General features: G+C 46.4%; 2 long non-coding RNA genes across 2 annotated transcripts; both read left to right on the top strand.

Annotated features, from left to right (window-relative positions):
- The first annotated feature begins 1,317 nt into the window (after positions 1–1,317).
- On the top strand, positions 1,318–5,343 carry Gm35592. Its single transcript, XR_377219.4, has 3 exons — positions 1,318–1,517; positions 4,917–5,054; positions 5,200–5,343. It is a non-coding gene; the product is annotated as a predicted gene, 35592 (long non-coding RNA).
- A 7,816-nt stretch (positions 5,344–13,159) lies between these two features.
- On the top strand, positions 13,160–24,174 carry Gm35541. Its single transcript, XR_868712.1, has 4 exons — positions 13,160–13,301; positions 21,478–21,586; positions 21,690–21,996; positions 23,214–24,174. It is a non-coding gene; the product is annotated as a predicted gene, 35541 (long non-coding RNA).
- Positions 24,175–25,017: the final 843 nt, after the last annotated feature.

The following is a 25,017-nucleotide window of genomic DNA, read 5'->3' as shown; positions in this document are numbered from 1 at the left end:
TTTCCACTAATGAGAGTAAGAAGCAAAAACAAAAAAAAACAAGTCAAAGCTAAATAATAACTAAAACAAGACCCGTGGTTTTAGCATTTATGATATTGAAGGCTATAGCTTCCAGAGCTTCTTGTTCACACTAACTCCAGCAGCATTGTGAGCCAAGTCCAAGATCGTGACCCACTCACCTTGTGCCGTGACTCAGGCCCTGGTTTGCTCCAGTCTCCACGGCAGCTGGCCGCAGGCAGACCACACCCTAGACCTTGCTTATCTTAATCCCAGCACCTCTCTGGTCCCATCCTTTGGTTGTACCTGCTCAAATAGGAAGAAAGCCGTTTGGCTGCACAGATACAGCCCATTGGCAAAAAAGGAACACTGGATACTCCCACGCCCTCTGCCATTGAACTTCTGACCTCATTGTGGGCTTTCACCCACTTCGTCTCATGGGAGTGCCTTCTTCTTCTTCTTCTTCTTCTTCTTCTTCTTCTTCTTCTTCTTCTTCTTCTTCTTCTTCTTCTTCTTCTTCTTCTTCTTCTCCTCCTCCTCCTCCTCCTCCTTCTTCTTCTTCTTCTTCTTCCTCTTCTTCTCCTCCTCCTCCTCCTCCTCCTTCTTCTCCTTCTCCTTCTCTTCTTCTTCTTCTAGTCAAACTGTCTCTCTTTACTTACCTTTAACCCTGTATCTCTGTCCATTTCCTTGTTCCTGGATACAAGAGCCTGCTACCCCTCTGGAGGAGCCCCCTGAGTCTCCAGCAACTTTGACAGTACCTTGTTCTGTCCCGTCTCTTGTTCCTTGCCAGAACCTTCCTTACATTTGAATATCCACGGCCTCCCCAGACACAGGAGCGGGTGTGGGGATTCACACTGGCTCCTGAAGACCAAGTTTAATTTTCAGTTTTTGCCAGGCTGGTAACTGGAAATTGGTCATAGTGACAGAGTACCACTATACACAGCCCACCACCAACCAGAGGTAGTGGGAAAGAAAGGATACGGAGGATGTGGACCTGTTTAGAAAGGTTCTTTGGAGTAACTCCCATCTGTGTTGTCTGGAAATTGGCAGTTCGGTTCACAGGTCAGCTCGATCTGCTTGCAAACACTTTATAGATACACCAGCAGTGCGGTTTGGTTGAGTCAGGATAACAAACACAAATCAGCAGCGGTGGCAGGACCTAGCAGAGACAGCCAGGCCTCAGCCTCAGCTCCTGTCGGCAGGAACGACCAACAGGAACACCAGGAGAAGTTCTCGGCTGTACCTCTCTCAGGGAAGAGATTATCAGAAAGGTGCAAAACCCACAAGCGTTGCACAGTGAGCTCTATAAACAAGCCTAGCTCAGCCTCCGTCACTGTCGGTCAAGTCCCATTTATACCCTTCAAACATCACGTATCCTCCACAGGTCTTGCCTCAGCTGACATCACTCTGCCCATCACCTCGAGTTCACAGAAGCAACAAGAAACTGCAGCACACCACTAGAATTTTTTTGGCACGTTTCTCTCTATGGAGTCCCGACAAATGCAGCTCAACTATACGATGTAAGGTGGACCAATGCATGCGTGTTGTTAGTGAAGAATCCTTCTTCATCACGTCTTTTCATGAGCTTGCTTTAGGAGAACATCCTGTCTCCTGTGTCTGCTTCAGCTAAATGTTCCTTCACGAGTCTGCCTCAGTCTTTTAGCTGTGTTCACTTCAGGAAAAAACCCCTTCAAGCGTTTGCCCCAGCAAAACACCATCCGACACAACTGACTCTCCAAATTTCCACTTCATATATATGTTGGTGTGTGCTTGTGTGTGTTTTATGTATGATATAAATACAAATTATATAATATATATGTACATATATATATATATGTATATATATATATATATATATTTATATATCTTGCTTCCTAGACAGTGGTTCACAAAATGTTTTCCAGCTCATAGTGGCTTTGTCACTTCCTGTCCTCTGTACCTTTCATGGCTATCATTCACCTCAGAACTCCATTTCTCAAGAGCAGATCTCACAGCAGGCCTCTTCGCCCTCACTAGGCAGCCCTCACATTGCTCCAACCTCACATCTGCCCTTGAACATCCTCTAACTGCTCTCCGCTCTTCCTCTAGGGTCCTGGCTCATGGGAATTCTTCCATCCACATTAGCATGTCAATTAGGGTCATTATGCAGGTCTTGTTCAAACTTTGCCAATTTTACGAGTACACAGAAATGTGTTTCACTGTTGACACTGCCAATTGTAAGAATGTACAGACAGGGGCTGGCGAGATGGTTCAGTGGTTAAGAGCACTGACTGCTCTTCCATAGGTCCTGAGTTCAGTTCCCAGCAACCACATGGTGGCTCACAACCATATGTAATGAGATCTGATGCCATCTTCTGGGGTGTCTGAAGACAACTATGTACTCATATACATTAAATAAATAAATAAATAAATAAATCTTTTTTTAAAACGTACAGACAGCCCCTGATTTGAGAGCTGATAACTATTTTTGGCTTTGTGGGGAACCCTTTAAACATGGTCCATGATAAATTACTTGACAGATTCAAGACTGTGTTACGTATGGCATGGGCTTCAGGTTATATGGTTTGTTCTAGTTGGTTAATGGAGTGTCCTGAACATGTCTGGCGTAGGCTGGGCTGCGTCAGGATGTCTGACAGATTGGCGAGATTAAATGCAGTTTTTACATAATATTTTTGATTTATGATGAGTTTATTTGAACCTCTGTCATGAACCTATATAAAGGTAATCTAGGAATAAGAAAGTTTTTATAATTATATGGCAATGAGCACGTTTAAGCCATAGAGTAAATGTTCGTGATGGACAGGGAGTGGATGCAGGTGATGGACACTGAGTCATGAAGATGAGAATAAAACCAATTTAGTTTTTTCTAACTTTTGTTTGTTTAAGATAGTCTCTCTCCATAAACCCTGGCTGTCCCAGAACTTGCTAAGTAGACCAGGCTGGTGTTGAACTCACAGAGGCCAGCCCTCTTGTCTCTGTTGTGTTGTTCTAGTTTTACTTCCGTCGTGAATTTTCCAGCTTGTTGCTATTGTTCGGTGGTGGATGAGTCCATAACAAATGCCTGTGACATGAAAGGGTAGAGCCCAGTTGGAGGTGCCTGCGCATTCACATGGCTGCACTGACCAAATACAATTTCACTGTGACAGATTTACAGATTTTGGGTCTGGTTAATTTTGCTGGTTGATTTTCTTTTTTTCTTTTTTTTTAATTTGCAAGTTCTCTATAGTCATGTTGTAATAAATATATAAAAGTATTTGAAATGAAAAAGTATAAAACATGTTATCTGTTTGATAAGAAATATACGTCTTTAAAGTGTAGGGAATTTGCATGAGGGTCCCACTGCATGCTTTCCCTTAAGTAATTCATTCCCACCACACTAGCTAAGCCCTGAGAAAGCCTCGCCATAGTTCTCATTTTACAAACAGAAACTTACTCGAGCAAGCAGAGTTTGACAGTTCGAAGCTTAGCAAACCCCAGACATGATCACCATAGCCCTTTGTATCATCACTATTAAAGTAAAAAGTACTGCATTGTTCACAGAAGACAAGATATGGGATCAGTGTCCATCAGTACACACACACACACACTCAGAGACATACACATGCAAACATACATACACATCACATGTACACATCACACACATACACACTCACTCATACACATACAAACACACACATCACACACATACACACACAGACAAATACAGACATACACATCGCACACACATACATACACTCACACATACATATACACAAACACACGCACACTCATACACAAGCAAACACACATACACACAGACATATACATACAAACATACATCACACACATACACACACATACAAACACATATAGACACACTCACATACATATACACATATATACACATGCTCTCACACACACACACACATACGATAGAAATTTTTCAGCCACAAAGAAGTTTCCTTACAACCTAATTTGTTTTCTTTTTTGTGGCTGAAAAAAATTCCAGTGCATGCACACACACATATACGTGTGTGTATGTGTGTGTGCGTGTGTGCACGTGGTGTCTGTGTGTGAGTGTGCACGCTAAGAATTGAACTCAATTCTCTGCAGTAACTAACAGCAACATTCTCAACCACTGAGCCTTCTATCCAGCCCCAGAATCTACATTTAAAACAAACTGACTCGGCCTTGGAAGGTGGGGCGTGCCTGGGAGGAGGAGGGGAAACGCTCTCAGGAGCAGAGAGGGCAGCCTGCATGATAAATGTCTGTGGATGTCAGAATAGAACTCCTTGACAGTAATGTAAACACAGACAAATTCTCGAATACCTGTCTTCCTGCAGTTGTTTAATTCAATTAAACAAACAAACAAAAGAAGAATCAACTAATATCTACCATTTGCTAAGGCATAAGAAGCAAATTAAAATCTTGCAAAGGCAGCCTGTGAGATGGCTCAGCAGGTAAAGGTCCTTGCTGTCTCCTTGGTTGAGCCTGACAACCTGAGTTCAGTCCCTGGGGTCCACAAGTTGAAATGGGAAACCGATTCCTGCAAGTTACTCTCTGAGCTCCACACAAGCTCTGTGTCGGTTAGGAATGGACACACAGACACACACACACACACACAGACACACACACACACACAGACACACACACACACACACACACAGCTCCTCACACCCCACAAGAATTTTCAAAATTCACGTTTTTAAATAAGCCAGCTGTCTTCTCTCTTTTCCCTTCACAGTCTCAGAAATTCAAATAGCCTTTAACAATGCCAAATCTACGTGGAAATACCATTCCTTTGCTCTCGAAACCCTTTGTAGTTTTCCTTTGTGTTCCAGAAGTTTACCTGCGGACTCCCCCGAGTCAGACAATTGTTTCTAAAAGAGATAACAGCTTGCTGCCCAGGACCGATCGAATGTTTTTCCATTGCATCACAGATAAGAGCCACACGTCTGCCCTGCAAGACTCTGCCTGGTCGGCTCTTCGCCTACCTCTTCAACTCTGTGCTGCCCCCCTTGCCCTCTGACTCCTAAGCCCAGAGCCTACTGATCTCCTTTGTTCTTTGGGATGCTCTGGTGAGTGGGGGGGTTGTGGGAGGGTGTGGTGGGGGGTTTTGATCTTTGATTCTGCCTGGGGTGGGGGTGGGGGGCATTTACACAAGTTATTCTCTCCTCCCAGGGAATGTTCCCTTTCAGTTTCTGTTGATTGCATCTCTTTCAGGATTTGACTCAAACACCACAGTCTCCAAGATAGCCCTCAGGGAAGGCCTGATAGGGCAGCCAAGGCAGCGTCTGTAAACAGCGGTCACACCAGTCTCCTTAAGTAGTAAATAAACGTCTTTATTTAACCTGCTGTCTGGTAAAACAGCGTTTCTGTGTATTCCTTGTTTATTCATCAATTCCTAGAGGAGAGGATTGTTGGTCAAAATCCTCAACAAACATTTGGAACAATGAACAGATACCAAGTACTTGCGGTGTGACGGGAACTGGTCTTTGTGGTCCAGTCCTTGTCTACCTGTTCAGGCACTTTGCATCTACCCAGTTAAGCTTGCCACTTCTACAATAACTTGAAAGAAGCTAAAGTCCCTGAAAGAAGCTAATGTTTCTATCCTTTTTTCTCTCTCTCTCTCTTTCTTTTTTTCTCTGTGTAGCCCTGGCTATCCTGGAACTCACTCTATGGACCAGGCTGGCCTTGAACTCAGAGATCCACCTGCCTCTGCCTTCCAAGTTCTGGGATTAAAAGCACTCACACACTCAGTCACTTGTATATGTTATAGGAATGCAGACTTCTATACCTTTATGTCGGTCAGTCACACTTTTGCCTTGGTAGTGGGAAGAAGGTGGGACTGGGTGCCCTGGAGATGCTGAGGTGCTTCTGTACATAAGGCTCTGGTCCACAAGCAACTCTGAGCAGACAAGGTTTGCCTCAGTCTCCAGTGAAGGGGAACCTGGGGGCACAGGGTGGCAGAAGTCTAGGACCATATTGGGGCAGGATTGGAGAGGTCACCCCAAGTCCCATAAGCTGTTTAACATCTCTAGCTTCAGCCCACTGGAAGCTAGCAACACTCCATAGTGCCACCCCAGGCTCTAGACACTGCCAAATGTCCCCTGAACTGAAAACTGTCCCCCCCTTTGCCCCCTCATCCCATTGTCTACCCACCAGGTATATCCCATCCTGCATGAAGGTTTATACATGTATGAGTGTGTACACCCACATCAGCTGTGAGCCTCTCTGAATGTGACTCTCTAAAGGCTGACTCAAGACAGGGTGGAAAAGTGATGTCATACTTGTGTGACAGGCTGATCCTCAGGTCTCTGGCTTTGACAAACACATAGCTAGGAACTCGGACTTCAAGTTTGGAAGGGGAAGGGACCAAGTATAGTTTGAACTTGAAGGCAGTAGGCTACCTATAGCATGACTGGAAGGCCCATGAATGTTTAAGTGCCACCTGGATTGAGATACTCAATCTGCTAGTCCTATCAAAGTCAAGGGCATAGATAGCTACAGCTGTCTATGGACAGTACTATGAAAGAAAAGGGCTGATTAAAAGGGGGGGGGAACTTTCACCTTCAGGGGGCACATGAAGCATGAGACAGGTCAAAGGAATCTAGAGGTACATCCAACAAGGAAGGAGGAGCAGCAGGGGGCGGGGCAAAGCTATGGAAACAGGAAACTTTTTATCTAAAAAGGAAATGTACCTCCCTTGGGCTGTTAGTAGACTCAACCTCGCAAGGACAGAAAGCATCCATAATTTAGCATTAATACTCTTACATAAATGTGTTAAGAAAAGCTCCATCCCATTGTACCTGTTCAGAGTGGTTGTGCTTAAGGCCCTTAGAGCATGAGCCACTCTGGGAGCAAGTTAGCATCCAGGCTAATGGACCAGGGTAGCACCTCACATCCATTAGGATGGCTATGGCAAAGAAGAGCAGAGGAAAGGAAATAGAAAACAACGAACACCGTCAAGACGTGACGAGATCGGGATGTACGTGTGCCATGGTGAGAGTGGATCAAGTTGCAGCCATTTTGGAAAACCAATATGGAGATCCTTCAAATAATTAAAAGAATTATCCTATGGCTTACACCTTTATTTCCTGGTCTAACCCTCCCCGCTCCCCCAATTCCAAATAGATGCTCAAAGAATTATTACTATACCATGTCTGTAGCTGTCTTAGAACAGCCAAGCAGCTCATGTGCCATAGATAACGGGGTTACACATACCTTGGAGTATTAATCATCCACATAATATGGATGAGCTTGCAACACACTGTGCTAAGGGAAACGGGGAAGTAACAAAAAAGCAGACCCTATACAAATCTGCCCTTATGAGCTACCTATAGGAATCCATTTCCTGGAATTGGTGGGCAGGATCTGGGGGGCGGGGAGGTGGGGGAGGAGCGGGGAGTTGGTGTTTAATGGGGTCAGTTTCAGTTTAACAGGGGAGAAAGATTGCTCAACAGTATAAATATAGCTAGCACTGCTGAAAATGGTTTAAAAGAGAAAGGAGAAGGAAGAAGAGGAAGAGGAGGGTGGATGTCTTGTGGAAGAGCTCACTTGATGAAATGAAAGTGAAGTAATCAAGGCTCTGAATACAAACTGACATATTGTCCTGTCTGTCTGAAGCCCGCTACAGTCTTCCCGGGATTTGTGGTGGTAGGCTATTTCAACTGGAGCAGGATATTCCACGACCTGCTTGTTCTGTAGATGCTTGCTGGATTGGAGATGCGAAGGAAACAGGGATGCTGCTTTCACTTTGAGAATCTCCCGCTGCTGCGCACAGAACTCCCAGCCTGGGCTTCGTTTCTACAGATGTTATCTGCTAAGCAGTGATCTCTCACTCATTAACCGTCCTTTATTAGGTCCCATTCAGAGGGGCTCCAGGCTTCCCACTGCACATGCGTGCATTTGTGTGCTGACCAATATCGGTTGCTTCAGGACCAAGCAGCAGAACCCTGAGTGATTTTTGCCACGTGCTGACTGTGAAGACCCTCCAACAAGGTCTGCACCTTCCATGGCCAAGTTTGTGGCTGGGAGTTTCCTGAATGAGTAAGAATTCCTCAGAAAGCCTCCTAGGCTGTGGAGGCTGCTCCTTGTAGCCTGACCACGCCCTCCCACGCCACCAGCAAACGACCAGGAGGAGGAGTCTGGCTTCTGGTTTCGCTTCTGGGCAATTTGATGGAAGTTCACTGAAGAGTGATTCCATGTAAATTATCAAAAGGCAGCGAGCTATTAAGATGTGATAAGGAGGCTGAGGGAGATGGCTCAGCATTTAAGAGCACTCAATGCTTGCTCTTGCAGAAGACCAGGTTCAGTTCCCAGCACCTAACACGGCAGCTCACAATCGTGACCCCAGTTCCAGGGGATCTGACGCCCTCTCTGGCCTGCATAGGTATTGCATGTACATGGTACACAGACATACATGTAAGCAAAACACCCACACATGTAAAATAAAAATAATCTTTTTAAAAATGATAATGAGGTTAATTTTAAAACCAGGTTTCTGGATATATAGACATAGACATAGACATAGACATAGACATAGACATAGACATAGACATAGACATAGACATAGACATAGACATATAGACAGACATAGACATAGATATTTTTTTTTCTGAGACAAAGTCTCACTCTGTAGCTCTGGCTGTACTGGAACTCACTATGTAGACCAGGCTGGCCTCAAATTCACAGAGATCTGCCTACTTTTGCCTCCTGAGTGCTGGAATTAAAGGCACGCTCCACTATGCTCAGCCGTTGAAGTACAATTTTTGTTTTGTTTTGTTTTGTTTTGTTTTGTTTGTTTGTTTGTTGCTTTTGTTTTTGAGACAGGGTTTCCCTGTTTAGCCCTGGCTATCCTGGAATTTGTTCTGTGAACCAGGCTGGCCTTGAACTTAGAGACCTGACTGCTTCTGCCTCCCAAGTTCTGGGATTAAAGCCATGCACCACTACTTAGGCCTGGCTTGAAGTACTCACCCTTTTAGGAGCTTAGGCCTGAGTTAGTTTACACAGTCACATTAACCCTACCGCAAGCGGAATACAAACTATTTCTTAAACACTTCTACCATGACGCTTCCCTGTCAATCCCTCTATGCACCCCTGGCTCCAGGAAAACAATAATCCGATGTTTGTGTCCATAGCTTTGCCTTTTTTCAAATGCCTCATAAATGCAATCCCAGGTCTGTGCCTTCAGTGTTTCATTTCTCTCATTCAGCATAATGCATTAGAGAGTCACCCATGGTATTGCATGTAGCAGCAATTTTCTCCTTTTCCCTGTAGAATAGCAGTCCTCTGCTGCATGGACATACCACAGTTTATCTACCCATCAACTGACAAACATCTTATTTTGTTTCCAGTTCCGGCACTGTGGATATTGCCACCACAAACATTTTCCCGTGTGTCTTTGTATAGAAATAAGCATTTGTTCCTCTTGGAATAAATGCCTTGGAATAGAAGAGTTGGGGTGGGGCACTTGTGTGTATGTTTCAATTTATAACAAGCCGCCAAATTGTGAAGGTGACCAGTTCCTTTGGCATTCTTAACAGCAATACATATGCTTCCCGGTTATCCTGTGTCCTGGGCAGCCACACGACAGAAAGCTTTGAACAAATCTCAGCATCTTGCTTGTCCAAAACCTGCCATACTCCTTTCTTCTCCTTCAGGTTCCAACTAGGAGAATCTTTCATGCTAGGTAAGAGGTTAGTCTTGAGTTCTAGCCTCAGCCTTGAATTTGCTGATATCCCTGAATACGTACTGAGTCATCAGAATGACTTAGCTGTCTTTACAACCTGGGCGATGGAACCCAAGACCTGAGATGCTAGGCCAGCATCTCTACCACTAAGCTAATGTCCAGATCCACTAGTTCTGCATAGCTTGAGATATCTTGTCATCTAGTCTGGGGGACTAGAGATTTTAATTTTTTAAAAAGAATTATTTATTTTATTTAAATGAGTACACTGTCGCTGTCCTCAGACACACCAGAAGAGGAAATCGGATCCCATTACAGATGGTTGTGAGCCACCATGTGGTTGCTGGGAATTGAACTCAGGACCTCTGGAAGAGCAGTCAGTGCTCTTAACCGCGGAGCCATCTCTCTAGCCCCAGAAATTTTAATTTTTGTTCATTTCTGTGGTGTTCATTTTTCACTGTAGGACAGAAATACAAATGTACCTTGACGGTCTCATTGGGTTTTAAAAAATTATAAGAAGGTGAACAAAACATTTAACAAAATAGAAGTAGGCAGTTAACAGTAGGATATGCACGGTGCAGAGGGACCTTAAAATGGACTCTTGAGCCAGGCAGTGGTGGTCCACGCCTTTAATCCCAGCACTGGGAAGGCAGAGGCAGGAGGATCTCTGAGTTCAAGGCCAACCTGGTCTACAGAGTGACTTCTAGGATAGCCAGGGCTACACAGAGAATCCCTGTTCAAACAAACAAACAAACAAACAAACAAACAATGCGCTCTCAGAGAATGTTGATTCCTTCCTTACCATATCTCTTGTAAAGGGTTGTCCAGGCTCTTCTGTAAGGAACCTTCATGGATCTCCCTCCCTCCTCAGGTAAGAGCCCACATGAACCAAACACACAGTTTTCAATTCACTGTGTGGCTACAGACAGTCACTACTCTCATCTGGGGCTTCTCTGGAGGGTTCTGCCATCATGGGACCACTTACACTAAGCAATATCCTCAGGTGCTGTGGAGTCTGAGCTAATTTGTTTTGAGGAAGTCTGTCCATTTGTCTTTGGGGTGTGCATACTTAAGACCTGCCCGCTCCATACTGGACCATTGCCAGCTCGTCAGTCACACTACCACTAACTGGGCTATGCCCCTTAGTCCCAAGAGACTCTACACAGGGTCAGGGCCTGTTTTAACTTAGTAGGTTTCAAACATTGAAAGCCTATTCACGTGATGTAACAATGAGTTTCTCTGACTTCTGGTCCCTCTCTTTCAGTACACAAGTCTTTTTAAAAATATCTATTCACTTATTGTGGGAGGAGCCCACAAATCATGATGTGTGTGTGTGTGTGTGTGTGTGTGTGTGTGTGTGTGCACGCGCACAAGGATTCCAAGGATTGATCATATTGTTGAATTTTACAGCAAGTGCCTTGACTCACAAAATCATCTCGTGGGCCCAAAAGTTTTCTATTTTAATCCCCCCCACCCCCGATTTGAGGACTCAGGACTGAACCCAGAGCTTGGCTAGACAACATAGTAGACCCTGAACTCAAGCCTTCACTTATAACACAGGCTGAGGCCAAATGGTGGGTCCCTTGCACTAGATTCCCTACAGGTTGTAACCAATGTGGCTGGCTGCTTAGTGGCCCCCACTCTGCCCTTGCATAATCAACCCTGGGAGAAGCAAAGGGACGAAAATGTCATCATTATAGATTCACGCAGTGCTCCGATGTGGCCTTTGAATGACTGTAGTACCATGCAGTATCTTCCCAATCAGATCAATGTAATCTAATCGGGTCACCTCCCAATTAGATCAAAAAGTTGACAGCATCTCTGCTCTTCAGTGAATGTGTACGTTGAGGGATTACTATGTTCCAAGTATGCTCTGTACCTGGCCAAAGACAAACCACATTGGAGCCACTTGTTGAGGAGAATGTGACCGGTACAGAGAGTGAGAGGGGAGAACCACAAATTGAAGCTTCCTGTCGAATTTCATCAGTGTTGGAATCAGACAACCATGGATCCTGTCTTCCAACAAATCACTAACCCATGTATGTGTACCTGTATCCAATGCAGATGTGTCAACTTGGCCCACATGAGAGGCACAAGGAAGCTTGAAGAACCCAGGAAAGGAGATTATACCACGTCTGCAGGTCGCTCTGAACTAGGGTCTGAGATCCAAAAGGTACACAGTTGCTTAACTGGCTGCCTCATATGCCTCCCACATGCCTTGTCTTTGGCCTCCTCTGTGTATCCCCAAAACATTACATGAATGTCTTAGTTACTTTTCTATTGCTGTGGTCAAGGCAACATATAGAAGAAAAAGTTTATTGGGGGCTTACACTTTCAGAGGGTTCAGTCCATGACCTTCGTGGCAGGCAGGGAGGCAGGCAGGCAGGCATGGCTCTGGAGCAGTAGCTGAGAGCTCACATCTGCAAGAGGTGGGAGAGCTAACCCAGGCAATAGCCAGTGCCTCTGAAACCTCAAAACCCACCCCCAGTGACACACCTCCTCCAATAAGGGTACACCTCCTAATCCTTACCAAACAGTTCCACCAACCAGAGACCAGGCATTTGAATATATGAACCTTTGGCGACCATTCTCACTTAAACCACCACAGTGAATTACTTGCTAGGAGACAAAGGGGGAGCCAGTAGGGCAGGGAAGAAAATCTGTGCGCTGTGGCTAAGGAAGAGTACTGGCTGGGTCATAGAAGGTGAGGGCCAGGCCGGGTGGCGCATGCCTTTAATCCCAGCACTTGGGAGGCAGAGGCAGGCAGATTTCTGAGTTCGAGGCCAGCCTGATCTACAGAGTGAGTTCCAGGACAGCCAGGGCTACACAGAGAAACCCTGTCTCAAAAAAACAAAAAAGAAGAAGGAAGAAGAAGAAAAAGAAAGAGGAGGAGGAGGAGGTGAGGGCCAATTTGAGCACATTTCATTGTACAAATGGTGCATTTGTGTTTCATGGGTTTGAATAGAGGATCGAAGTGAGTTTGTGTCATGCTATGACTCCAAGAGCAAACCTTAAGGAAAAAGTTATATTTTCAGAAAACCCTCAGCCTTCCAGTACAGAAAAACACACCTCCCCTCCTTGCCTGTTGCTCCAACAATACTTGGCAGATCCCAGGAAAAAAAAAGGGGGACAACCACCACTGTCTTGTTTATTGGTATGGGACTCAGTCTGCAGCCCAGGTATGTAGTCCAGGCTGGCTTGCAACTTCCTGCCTTGGAAATGCGGTGTAGGTTTGTGCCACCATGCCCTGCTCTGCCAGTCATTGTAAAGGGCGCAGTTTGAACCATTTGCATTGGAACACGACACTGAGTGAGCGGCCCCTGGGAAGAGGAGGCCTCTCTCAGCTTGCAGGGCTGGTGTGTGAACTCTCCCCGGCCCTCTTGTTTACTTCTCCAAAGTTTTTGTTCTGCTGCGGGAAGCTGCGCCCGCGGCTCCTCAGATGTTATTTATCTTTTCCTGCGAGGGACTTGTGACAGTCCAGGGTGTTGTGTATCCTGTGTGATTGTTTATCGCCCAGCCCATGCCCTGGCCGGAGCAGCTTCTGGGTCGGCACTTCACGTCCCGAACGCAGCGGCTACGTGAGCGCCGAGGGCGGGGAGGTGACACTTTGTCCGAGGCCCTGACCTCGGGCTCCCAGGTGGGACGATAGTGATGTGCGCTCTCCCAGTCGCCTCCCATCTCCATCACCTCAGGCTGCTGCTGTGGTGAGGACCGATCCCACACCCTGCAGGGCACTCATGGGACACAGGCGCTCAGGCACCTGTGTCTGGGCGGGGTGTGGGATAGGTCCTTACCGAGAGGCTGTGCAGCACGTTGTTTGTTTTTCCTTTCTTTTTTTTCCCCCTTCCATTTCTATGCTCTTCTTTGCTTTTTTTCCAGTCGGTTCCAACCTTTGGGGACCCACCAAAGGTGCACAGCCTGCAGAAAGGAATGTATCCTGCCTTGACCAGCCTGAGCACTCTTGCATACACACGCGCACATATATTCATATGCATACACACACCTATAGTGATCCTACACACTGGCTCATCGTGCACGCACACATCACACACTCCCACAAACAAGCTAAGGCATACTCTTCCGCACAGACACACTCCCACACAGGATCATGCACACGCCTGCACAGATTCATATCTTTTTCACACTTCAAACGCGCAACATACAATCGCACGCGCGCGAGAGCACTCACCGAGAGAGAGAGAGAGAGAGAGAGAGAGAGAGAGAGAGAGAGAGAGAGAGAGGGAGGGAGAGGGAGAGGGAGAGGGAGAGGGAGAGGGAGAGGGAGAGGGAGAGGGAGAGGGAGAGGGAGAGGGAGAGGGAGAGGGAGAGGGAGAGGGAGAGGGAGAGGGAGAGGGAGAGGGAGAGGGAGAGGGAGAGGGAGAGGGAGAGGGAGAGGGAGAGGGAGAGGGAGAGGGAGAGGGAGAGGGAGAGGGAGAGGGAGAGGGAGAGGGAGAGGGAGAGGGAGAGGGAGAGGGAGAGGGAGAGGGAGAGGGAGAGGGAGAGGGAGAGGGAGAGGGAGAGAGAGAGAGAGAGAGAGAGAGAAATAGAGACTAGCCCTGCAGGGAAGGATCAAACGCTCATGGTGGCCCCAGGTCTATTTTCTCAGGCGCCCTTCCCCATCACACATTGTTAGCGGGACAATGGGCTCCTGTGTCAGTCTTATTGGCACCAGTTTTGTACGATGCAGGAAACAGCATTTCCTCTCGGCGCTGGAAAATTCACTTGGATGGTGCTTTTCCCTTTTTATTGAGAATGCTCACACACCCCGGGAAACGCGAGCTCCCGGAGAGGGGAAGGAGCAGCAGAGGTAGACATCCCGAGGGCTCCAGCCGCGTCCCGGCCCCTTCCCGCTCAGCGCGCCGCTGGCCTCTGCCAGAAGAGGAAGCCGGACCTGAAACAATGAGATGGGCCGGGTGTCTTAGCCGTGACCCTCCCACTGGGGCCATCGGAGATGGCCCTGCCAAGTCCCTCTGGCCTCGGCGGCTAGGGCAGAAGCGAGCTCAGCGGGAGGGGTTCCCCACGGCCCGGAGATCCCCCCCTCCACACACACACCTCTGGGTATGGCTGGCTGCGCCAAGCCATAGGAAGAACTGCCTAGGTGGTCTCTAGTTTTACTAACTAAATCGCTGGTTAGCATTCCCTAGTACCTGGACTGGAACTGCTTAGCTTGAGGGAGGCCCTGCAGGGACGGAGGAAAGGGGGTGCGTGTGGTGAGGCGAAACGTGTACAACGCCTAATACCAACTTGGAAAAAAAAAAACAAAAACAAAAAACCCTGCCTCCTATCTCACTTAGGAATTCTATTTTGACATTCGTTCCACCCTGGCCTCAATTAAATAGTAGTTCTGGTTTCTTAGAATAGTACTTAGATAGGAAAATCGGGGGTTGGGGGTGGGGAGAGGAGGGGAGGCTGGCACACAGTAGGTGATCTATCACTTAAAAGTTACATGAGGGGGCTGGAGAGATGGCTCAGCGGTTAAGAGCACTGGCTGTTCTTCCAGAGGTCCTGAGTTCAATTCCCAGCAACCACATGGTGGCTCACAACCATCTGTAATGGGATCCGATGCCCTCTTCTGGTGTGTATGAAGATAGCTACAGTGTACTCATCATATAATAAATAAATCTTAAAAAAAAGAGAGAGAGAGAGTCACACGAATTGCACGAACACTCTGGCCTGTCCTGGCTACCCTGCCCCCTCCCCATCCTCGCCACTATCTTGCTTGTTCACAGTTACTGGTGACTACACACTGACACCCAAATGTTGAACCTACACAGAACGTTTGTGTATTTATGATATTCATGCTTCTTAAAATGCACTTCATATGCACATCTTCCTTCTATGCTAAGCCTCGGTGTTTAAAAAAAAAATGTCTGTAACTTCCTGGCTGCCCTCCTTGAGAGAGGTCCAGAGAGGGGAGGGGGATATTTGAAATTTATTACAACTCCCTTCTCATTAATCTGCTACAAACTGCAAACATTTGCACAGGAAAGTCAGAAGACAGTTTGTGGGAGTGGCGTCTTGCCTGCTAGCCCCTTTCATAGCTAAAGCTGCTCACCTTTTCTCTTTCTTTTTTAAAGATTTATTTTTTTTACTACATGTCAGTACACTGTAGCTGTCTTCAGACATCTCAGAAGAGGAGGTCAGATCTTATTATGGATGGTTGTGAGCCACCATGTGGCTTCTGGGATTTGAACTCAAGACCTTCAGAAGAGCAAGCAGCCGGTGCTCTTAACCACTGAGCCATCTCTCCGGCTCACTCTTCTTTCTTTATATTTCTTTCTTTATTGACAAATGTGGAAAATGAAAGTTTATGTCTCGCACTTGCTAGGCAATTGCTGTGCTGCTGAGCGACTTGCCTAGCCCATCCCTTAAGGTTAGAGCCTCTCACCATGCCTAAAGGATCCTAAGACCAAAGTGGAGAAGGCCAGGGAGAGGAGGGGGGTGGGGCTTGAGGCCTTTTCTAGCTAACTGAGTTATTAACCCTTCATTGACAGAATAGATCTGATGCTGGCAGCAGCTTCTAAGCCTCAAGTTCAAACCTCCACTTTTTCCTGACTACACAGAGTCTGAGCCTCTCTCTCTTCCCCCAGCTGCGAGGGTCAGTAGTCTGTAAAACAATACAGCAATGTTTAAATCCTCCCGGGGAAGCACTTAAAGGTGCCCTCCCGCCACCCTTTGTAACAACTGAATTGCTCTCTAATTGCTTTGTTTTCGGTGTCCCTCCCACCTTGTAAGTTTTCTTTTGGAGCCTAGTGGGGCCAGACGTGAAAACCCGAGCTGTTGTCTGCTTCTTGAATGAATGTATGGATGAATTAATGATTGTTTCTCACCGTTTTTATACGCCTGGGGAAAAGAAGTTGGTCTGTAGGGATGCACTTGGAAAACTTTTCATAGCAACAAAGGTTTGCCTCCTCCCTACGGGAACCAGAGCAGCACGAGGCTTAGGGTAACAGAGTGGGCAGAAGTCTTTGGTGCAGCGTTCACCTTCTTTGAAGAATCCCTTCTCTTTGAAAAGTGCCCCCACCCCAGCACTTTAGAAAAATCCCTGCAAGGGGGGGGGGCAACATTTAGGATGTAAATAACTAAAATATATTAATTTTAAGAAAAAGAAAAATCCCTTGCTACCCCTAAGAATTAAGAGTCATACTGGCTTTTAGACATAGTGTGCCATTCTGCACCCAACCTGTTGAAGCATTTATGACTATTTAGTTTGTTTTAAGTATTTTTTATATGTATGAGTGTTTTCCTGATGTGTGTCAATGTACCACATGTGTGCCTGGTGCCCTGGAACTGGAGTTACAGACAGTTCAGAGATGCCATGTGGATGCTGGGAACTGAACCTGGGTCTTCTGCAAGAACAGCAAGCTCTTTTAACTGTGGAGCCATCTCTCCGGCTCCTCAATTATTTATATAACCCAACAAGAAAATGATCCTTAAAGGAACACCTTGTATGTAGGGTCTGATGGAGATAAACATGAGTAAACTGGCAACAAGGCAAAAAAATAAAATAAAATAAAATTCCAAAGGTCAAAGGTCATCCATTCAGCCCATTAATTGAAACTCAGAGCGCCAATGACGTTCTGTGGTGTGTAAGGCGGGTGGAGAAGCGGCAGCTACTGCAGGTGTCTTCTAGTTCAGGTCCCGATGCTCAGCAGAGGTTTGCAAATATCTGCCCTAGACAAATGATTATCGCACAGAGCAGGTTGCTCCCCCAAGCCTATAGAGTGAGCACTCCCCCCCCCCCTCCTCAACCCTTAACTGTTTGCCCTGAACTAGGTGTGAATTAACAGGAAAAGGAACCTTAGAAAAGACCCGGGAAGAGCTAGGCATGAACAGGGGAAGGTTCGAATCCACCATGGTTCTTCATCTGGACCTGGTAGCCCCAACTCCCAAGTCTCCACCTGTTCCTACTCCCTGCGAGCATCTCTGCTTCCCATGATAGCTGTTTGCAGGCTGCTTCCCGCAGTCTTCTTGCTCACAAAAGCATTAACCAGGATTTCAATAGAGTGAGCCAGGGGCTCCGTGTTTTCCTGGGGCATCAGTGAAAACTTTCAGCTTGTGTCGTTCCCCGCAGCAGACTGGATGCTGAGCGGCTGAATGGCACTTTGCCTTTTAGTGCCTGCTTGGCTCACTTAGGTGAATTATTGGTCAATTATTTTCTTCTTGCCCCCTTGCAACCATCAGCAAAGCTGTTCCTTGCCTCCAGTCAGAAGTAAGTGTAATGAACTAGGCCACTTAACTCCAAGACTTGACGACAAAATGTCCCGTGGACCTTGGGGTCTTCCGGGCTCTGCTCGCCGCCCCTCCCCCACTCTGTTCCCGATTTGGATCCAGCTGACTCCCTGCCTCCAGCCTGCCTCCTAGGACGGTCGCCAGGTCTGTTCTGTTTCTGGGGCTGGGTTGCCAGCTTAGTCAGACACCTCTTGCTTAATAGTTTCTTATGAAATCTGTCCACCCAAATTCTCACTGTTCTGTTCTGCCCACGTTGTCACAAATCCTTCAGCTCAGGTTCCTGTTCTCATTGTTGATGAGTTTCCAGGGCTTGCGCCAATGATTGCGGTCTCCTGTGGACGCCTCTGCAGCCCGAGCATCCTCAATAGGGGCTTCCCCCAGCCACGGCCACGACTCTGCTCAGTTGCTGGGGCTTTCTTCTTCAGTTGAAGCTTACGCTCAGCGCTCAAACCTTTGCAAAAGGAGATAAGTCTACGTGAAAATAAAATGGAAGGATCGTATTTATTATGAATGTCTTAAAAAATATTGACATGAGTCACAGGACACAAAATGTGAGATGGCCTTGCAGGTTCACATAGCTTGGTTTTATTCTATGGGCCCTGTTCACAATTTAACTGACGCGTTTGAACCCGGTGAGCACATTCGATTGAAATATTTAATTGATTTATTTTTATTTCTTTACTTTTGCAGTTATGGAGACCAAATCCAGGGCTGTGTGCATGCTAGCCGGGCAAGCACTCTCCCACTAAGCTATCCATCTTGGATTTTTATTTGATTTTTAAAATTGTGTTTCTTATCACTGTGTCATCATACACAAGAGGAAGCCAGAGGACAGCTTTGTGGGGTCGGTTCTCTCTTTTAAGAACTAAGTTCCTGGGGCAGGAGAAATGTCTCAATGGTTAAGAGCACTGGCTGCTCTTCCAGAGGTCCTGAGTTCAATTCCCAGCAACTACATGGTGGCTCACAACCATATGTAATGGGATCTAATGCCCTCTTCTGACATGCAGACAGAGTGCTCATATGCATAAAATAAATAAATAAATCTGGAAAAACAAAACAAAACAAAAACCTAAGCCCCTCAGGCTTTATCTGCTGGCCCATCTTACCAGCCCCATTTAAATGCCCAAATTCTTCCACAAAACCTGGTAAGTCCAAGAGGATACTTTATCTATAAGCAAATAAATTATGCATATAAAACATGAGACTGTAGGTTTTTGGTTTGAAGTCCTGCTTTTTGTTTTGTTTTTGAAAGAATATGTGTGTGTGTGTATATATATATATGTACTCTATTCAGACACACCAGAAGAGGGCATCGGGTCCCATTACAGATGGTTGTGAGCCACCATGTGGTTGCTGGGAATTGAACTCAGGACCTCTGGAAGAGCAGCCAATGCTCTTAACCACTGAGCCATCTTTCCAGCCTTGAGCTTCTGCTTTTTAAGGCAGATTTGTAATATCTTGGTATATAAGCAAGGCTGCCCTAGAACTAGCAGTTCTTCCTCCTGCCTCAGTCTCTAGTGTGTACCTCATGGTCCCTGGCTCCAGATGAAATTGTTAACACAGGGACTCTTTCATGAAGTCTGTACTCAAAAGGTTTAAATCTGGGACTGACAAGATGGTTCCGTGGAAAACGATACCCAAGCCACACACAGCTGGAGACCTGAGTTCAATCCCCGGAAACCATAAATGTAGGAGAAAAACCAACTCCACAAAGTTGTCCTCTGACCTCCGCACATGCACTGTGACAGACATAAGGATAATCATAAATGTAAATAAATAAAATAAGACCTTATACCCGAATGTTAGAAAGCAATACAGTGACCTGTTGGCAATACTTAATATAATATATTTTCATTTCTTTCTCTCTCTCTCTTTTTAAAATTCTCTGTCTATGAGTCTGGGTATGTACTTGTGAGTTCAGTGCCTAGGGAGGTCAGAGTTATAGGTGGGTATGAACCATCCACCCCCGGGAACTGGTAACTTACCTCAGATTTGCTGCCAGAGCACCGTGTGCTCCTAACCACTAAACCGCCTCTCCAGCACCGTGAATTTTCATTTCTAAAAGGTTCTACATGGTGTCTTAGAATCCGAAAGCCATTTGAAACTTGATTTAGCTACGATTTAGTTGAGTGAAAGATTAAGACCACACATACATAGGATGCTGGGAATGTGGCTGGAGTGTTTGCCCTACTGGGTTTTATCCCCAGCACCCAGGAAGCTGAGGCCGGAGGATTGCATGTTTGAGGCCAGTGTGAGTTTTACAATTAGGCCGTAGCTCCACAGGGATCTTCATCATCAACCTCCCGCACTGCCCTATGCATACGCTCAAGTTGGACATACCTTTCCAACTTCCCCCAAACCTTTCTGTTTTCCTCTCCGCACCCTCCTCTCCCACAGCCTCTTCCCGTAACTAAGTCTTGGCCCATAATAACAGAAGACTTCCGTTGACCTGCAGAGATGGAGCCTCTTCTCACTGACACAAATCATGCTGGGGATTTAGCTCAGTGAACGAACATTTGTTTAGGATGTGGGAGGCTGTGGGCTCAATCACCAGCCCAGCGAACAAACATAAAACCACCTTTCTTCTCCCTGTCTCTGTCTCCCGTCTCTGTTCCCCTCCCATCTGAGTCACTGTCCACTGGGTAGCTAAAACAACAACCCTTCATTCCTCACAGTTCTGCAAGCTACAGGTTTGGGGTCAGGGTGCAGGCATAGTTTGGTTTGGGTAAGGGCATCCATTCTGGCTTCTTCTGACATCACTAGTCTTGTTGATTGAGGCTTTACCCTCATGACCTGATCACCTTCTACATGCTTGATTTATAAATTAGGTCTCACTCAGATCAGTTCTAGGCTGTGCATTTGGGGGGTCACACACTCCATGGCACCTCCCAAGGGTGAAAGAGCACCCGTAAGCCTCTGCGCTCTCATATGTGAGGAGCGGGTGTGGCAGCAGTCCCAAGATGGCGCCCGGGACTGTAGCCAAGTCTCATGACTTGTACCTGACTTCCTCATATACTCCGATTAAGCCACGTCCACTGGGTGAACTGCGCAGGTGCACCATGATGCACGATCGGACCATATGACGAGTGATGATTCTGGCCAATGGGCTGCTGTTACGTGGACTGGGCTGATGGGGCGTGGTTGAGGGGTTATATAAGGGATTGCGATTGGGGGCAGGGAGATTCCTGAGAGAGAGAGAGAGAGAGAGAGAGAGAGAGAGAGATTCCTGCATGCATATTGAAAGGTTCCTGAATAAACTGCTTTGAGAAGAACGCTGTGTCTTCGCTCTTTTCTGCTGGTCGGAATCGGAGGCGACCTCATATGGTTGTTTTCTTACCGATAAAGAAGATGTTTACACCTTGGCCACTGTCCCAGCTGGCTCTCTGCCTCTGTGAAAAACACCATACCCAAAAGCAGCTTTGGGAGGAAAGGGTTTGTTTGGTTTTTCATTTCTACATTCTAGTTCATCGTCAAAGGAAGTTAGTAGTCAGGGCAGGGACTGAAGTGAGGAACTGGGAGGCAGGAATGAAATCAGAGAGCAGGAAGGAATGCCTGCTTACACAGCCTGTTTTCTCATACAGGCAACCCAGGAGAACAGTTGGAATTTTTTCTCCAGTTCAAGTATATACACAGGCTGTATGAATGGCATCTTCTGACAAGAACCTATGAATTATACCATTCCTTCCCCAGGTTTGTTTGTTTGTTTTTTGCTTGTTTGTTCATTTTAGATCGACTCTTACTATGTAGCTCAGGCTAGCCTCACTTTTATAATTCTCTTGCCTCATCCTACCAGATACAGGATTACAGGGTGCACCACCCTGCCTGGCTCTCTGGCACCTTAAACAGCAAATCTCCCCTAATTGTTTTGGGCTGAAGTTGGCGTGCAAGAACCACTCAGAGCTATTGTGGCAGTTCCGAGTATAAGGGATTGGCCTGGTGCTGCTTGTATTCAGATGCTAAATTCTGTACCCCGAGGTCTGGTTGCTCCAAGAGGAGCAGACCCTCACATATACCAGCTTTTGTTGTATAAACCCTGCCGCCCAAGTTATCTGTGATTGGCTAATGAAGATGCCTACAGTGTGTAACTGGACATAAGAGAGGTAAGCCGGGGTTTGTGTCCAGGACCTGGGGGCTGAGTCAGGGACCAAGACGAGGAGGAGGAGGAGAAGGAGGAGGAAGAGAAGGAGGAATAGGAGGAAGAAGGCACCATGGGGTAGGTGGATTGTGAGTTCGTGTTAATGAGGGCTGGCCTGTTGAAGTAGGAGTGGCCCAAGCAGAACATGGCAAGTGACATCTTGGGAATATTGACAGGGAAGATGACAAGATAGCATAGAGGGTTGATACCTGCCTGTGGGTCTGCATTTTGCTAGGGTGTCAGAACGCTGATTACATGCCACTCGGGGGTGAAACGCAGGGGTGCTAAAGCTGCGTTTCTTCCGTGCCACTGGGGTGCCAGCCTCCTATGCACGCTTAGGGGAGGTGGAACACAGTCTAAGATAAGGGTCCCATCCCGTGTTTCTCCAGGTGAGAAGCAGCAGAGACTGGGACGTAGATGTGGTTCTTAAACTCCTGGGCACCCAGATGCCACTGGGAACTTTGAGGAGTTGAGAACAGGAGCCCCACAGTCCTGAGATGACTTGGGGTAGGGGTGGGTTGGGGGTGAGAATCAGGCTTAACTAAGAGTGCATACCAGGATCGTGGAGGGGCTAGAAGAGAAACCCTCTATGGGGTACTTAGGCACGGCTCTGTATGACCAAGGCCTCCCCCACGGCGGTCCTTGATGAAAGAGACAGTCCTTGCTTGTCCAAACTGCTTTATTCATAGCGGATGAGGATACATATGACTGACTCAGGGTGAACCAGAGGTTAAATCCCTTTTGCAGGAAGGGATGCCCAGGAAGGGAAGCTCATTGGCTTTAGCCTATGGGGCCTATCTAGATGCCTCATTAGCATGGAGAACTCTAGGCTCTATGCTACCTGGCTGGTTGTCATGGTCCTCTTAACGGGGTGCTGTGATCACATGCTCCAGGGAGCTAGTTCAAAGCTCCACCCTTCACAGTCATGAGTTTTATCAGGCTTCTGAACTTTGCTGCAAACTTACCAGTTCCCCTGTCTGGTGGCACAGTCCACTGCCCCACATCTCCCTAGTGCTATGAGGCTTATTATAAATCTAAAAGGTTTTGCGTCCTTAATTTGGGGACTATATGGTCTAAGTGTGGTAAATAATAATAATAATTTATAATAACAATAGTTACCACGACGTCCAAGGCTTGTCCTACCCAAAGAACTTAAACTTCTTTTAAATTCTAACTCTGCAGATGGAGACAGTGAACGCAGATGGAGGAATGCGTCGTGTGAAAGAAGAAGAAAGGAAAATTCCTGAGGTGTTAGGAGGGGCTCAGGCTGAGAGAGATGTTCGGCATGTCCTGTACATCCTGGTCAGGACACTTAGCAAAGGTGTGTTCCTGTGCTTCTGAAAATCCAGTCAGAGTAAGAAGCAAGTGCTCTCTGCCCCAAGAAATGATATTCCAGCTCCGGATACGAGGGGCCAGCCAGGTCTCCTATTGTGAAACATATTTCACAATACCAAGTCTGCCATAAACACATACTGATTTCATTTGTCAATTAGAAATAGAAAGAAATGGGTTGGAGGAGGACTCCTAAGATGTGAGAGAAGGGGATGGTCACTAGTGTCACCGGGTTTGGAGGAATTCGTTTGGAAATGATGACGAGTCCCAGTCAGTACGTGCAGCCTGCAAAAAGGGAAAGCTTGTCTGAGACTCTGAGATGGATGGTGCGCTCTTAGCTGCTGGGTTACTCATGACTTGGAGGCTAATGGCTTCCTCTTTTCAGATGCGCAACTTCCCTGGTGTCTTGCAGGGCTTCATGTTTGGTTGTTTTGTTTTGTTTTTAAAGCAGATCATGAAAATGTATAACTTTTAATCATTCCATAGAAATATTGAGTGGAGCTTCTTTGGCAAATACTAGGAAATGCTTAACTAAATGCTTAGGCCTTGAACTGTTGTGGATCCTTAAAAAGCAGCGGTGGCTGGAGAGATGGCTCAATAGGTAAGGCTGCAGAACAGAATTCTATCCCTGGAACTCACATAAAAGCAGGGGAGAATTTCTTTCAGAGTTGTTCTCTGATTTCCACACACACATATCACGCATACTTACTGTATTAATAGCTTTTTTTTTGGAGACAGTCTCAGTATGAACCCAGGCTGTCCATCTGCCTACCTCTGACTCCTAAGTGCTGGGATTAAAGGCATGTACTGCTACCATCACCCAGCCAACTCTTCTTTTTAAATGTGCATTGGTGTTTTGCCTGTGTGTGTGTGTGTGTGTGTGTGTGTGTGTGTGTGTGTGTGTGTGTGCACGCTCATGTGAGGGTGTCAGATTCCCTGAAACTGGAGTTGCAGATAATTATAAGTTGCCATGTTGGTACTGGGAATTGAACTCTGGTCCTCTGGAAAAGCAACTAGTGCTCAAAACCCCCAAGCCATCTCTCCAGGTCATATTAATAACTTTTTTAACTTAAAAAATAGTGGAGAGATGGCTCAGTGGTTAAAAGCACTGGCTGTTCTTCCAAAGGACCTGTGTTCAATACCAATCATCCATGTGGCAGCTCACAGCCGTCTGTAACCTCGGTTCTAGACGACCTAACAGCGTCACTCAGACATGCATGCAGGCAAAACACCAATGCACATAAAATAAATAATTTTTTTTAAAAATAAAAAAGATAAAACAGAAAGAAAGAAAGAAAGAAAGAAAGAAAGAAAGAAAGAAAGAAAGGAGAGAGAAAGGAAGAGAGAGAGAGAGAAAGGAAGAAAGAGAGAGAAAGGAAGAAAGAGAGAGGAAGGAAGGAAGGAAGGAAGGAAGGAAGGAAGGAAGGAAGGAAGGAAACTGAGCCAGGTGGTGGCATATGCCTTTAATACAGCACTTGGAAGCAGAGACAGTCAGATCTCTGAGTTTGAGGCTATCTTGGTCTATCTGCAGATCAAAGTCCAGGACAGGCAGTGCTACCCAGAGAAACCCTTTAGAAAGAAAGAAAAAAAGAAAGAGAGAGAGAGAGAGAGAGAGAGAGAGAGAGAGAGAGAGAGAGAGGAAGAAAGAAAGAAA

Source organism: Mus musculus, chromosome 5 (genome assembly GCF_000001635.26).
Source record: "Mus musculus strain C57BL/6J chromosome 5, GRCm38.p6 C57BL/6J".
NCBI classification, from domain to species: Eukaryota; Metazoa; Chordata; class Mammalia; order Rodentia; family Muridae; genus Mus; species Mus musculus.
This window is presented reverse-complemented; position numbering and strand designations above follow the sequence as displayed.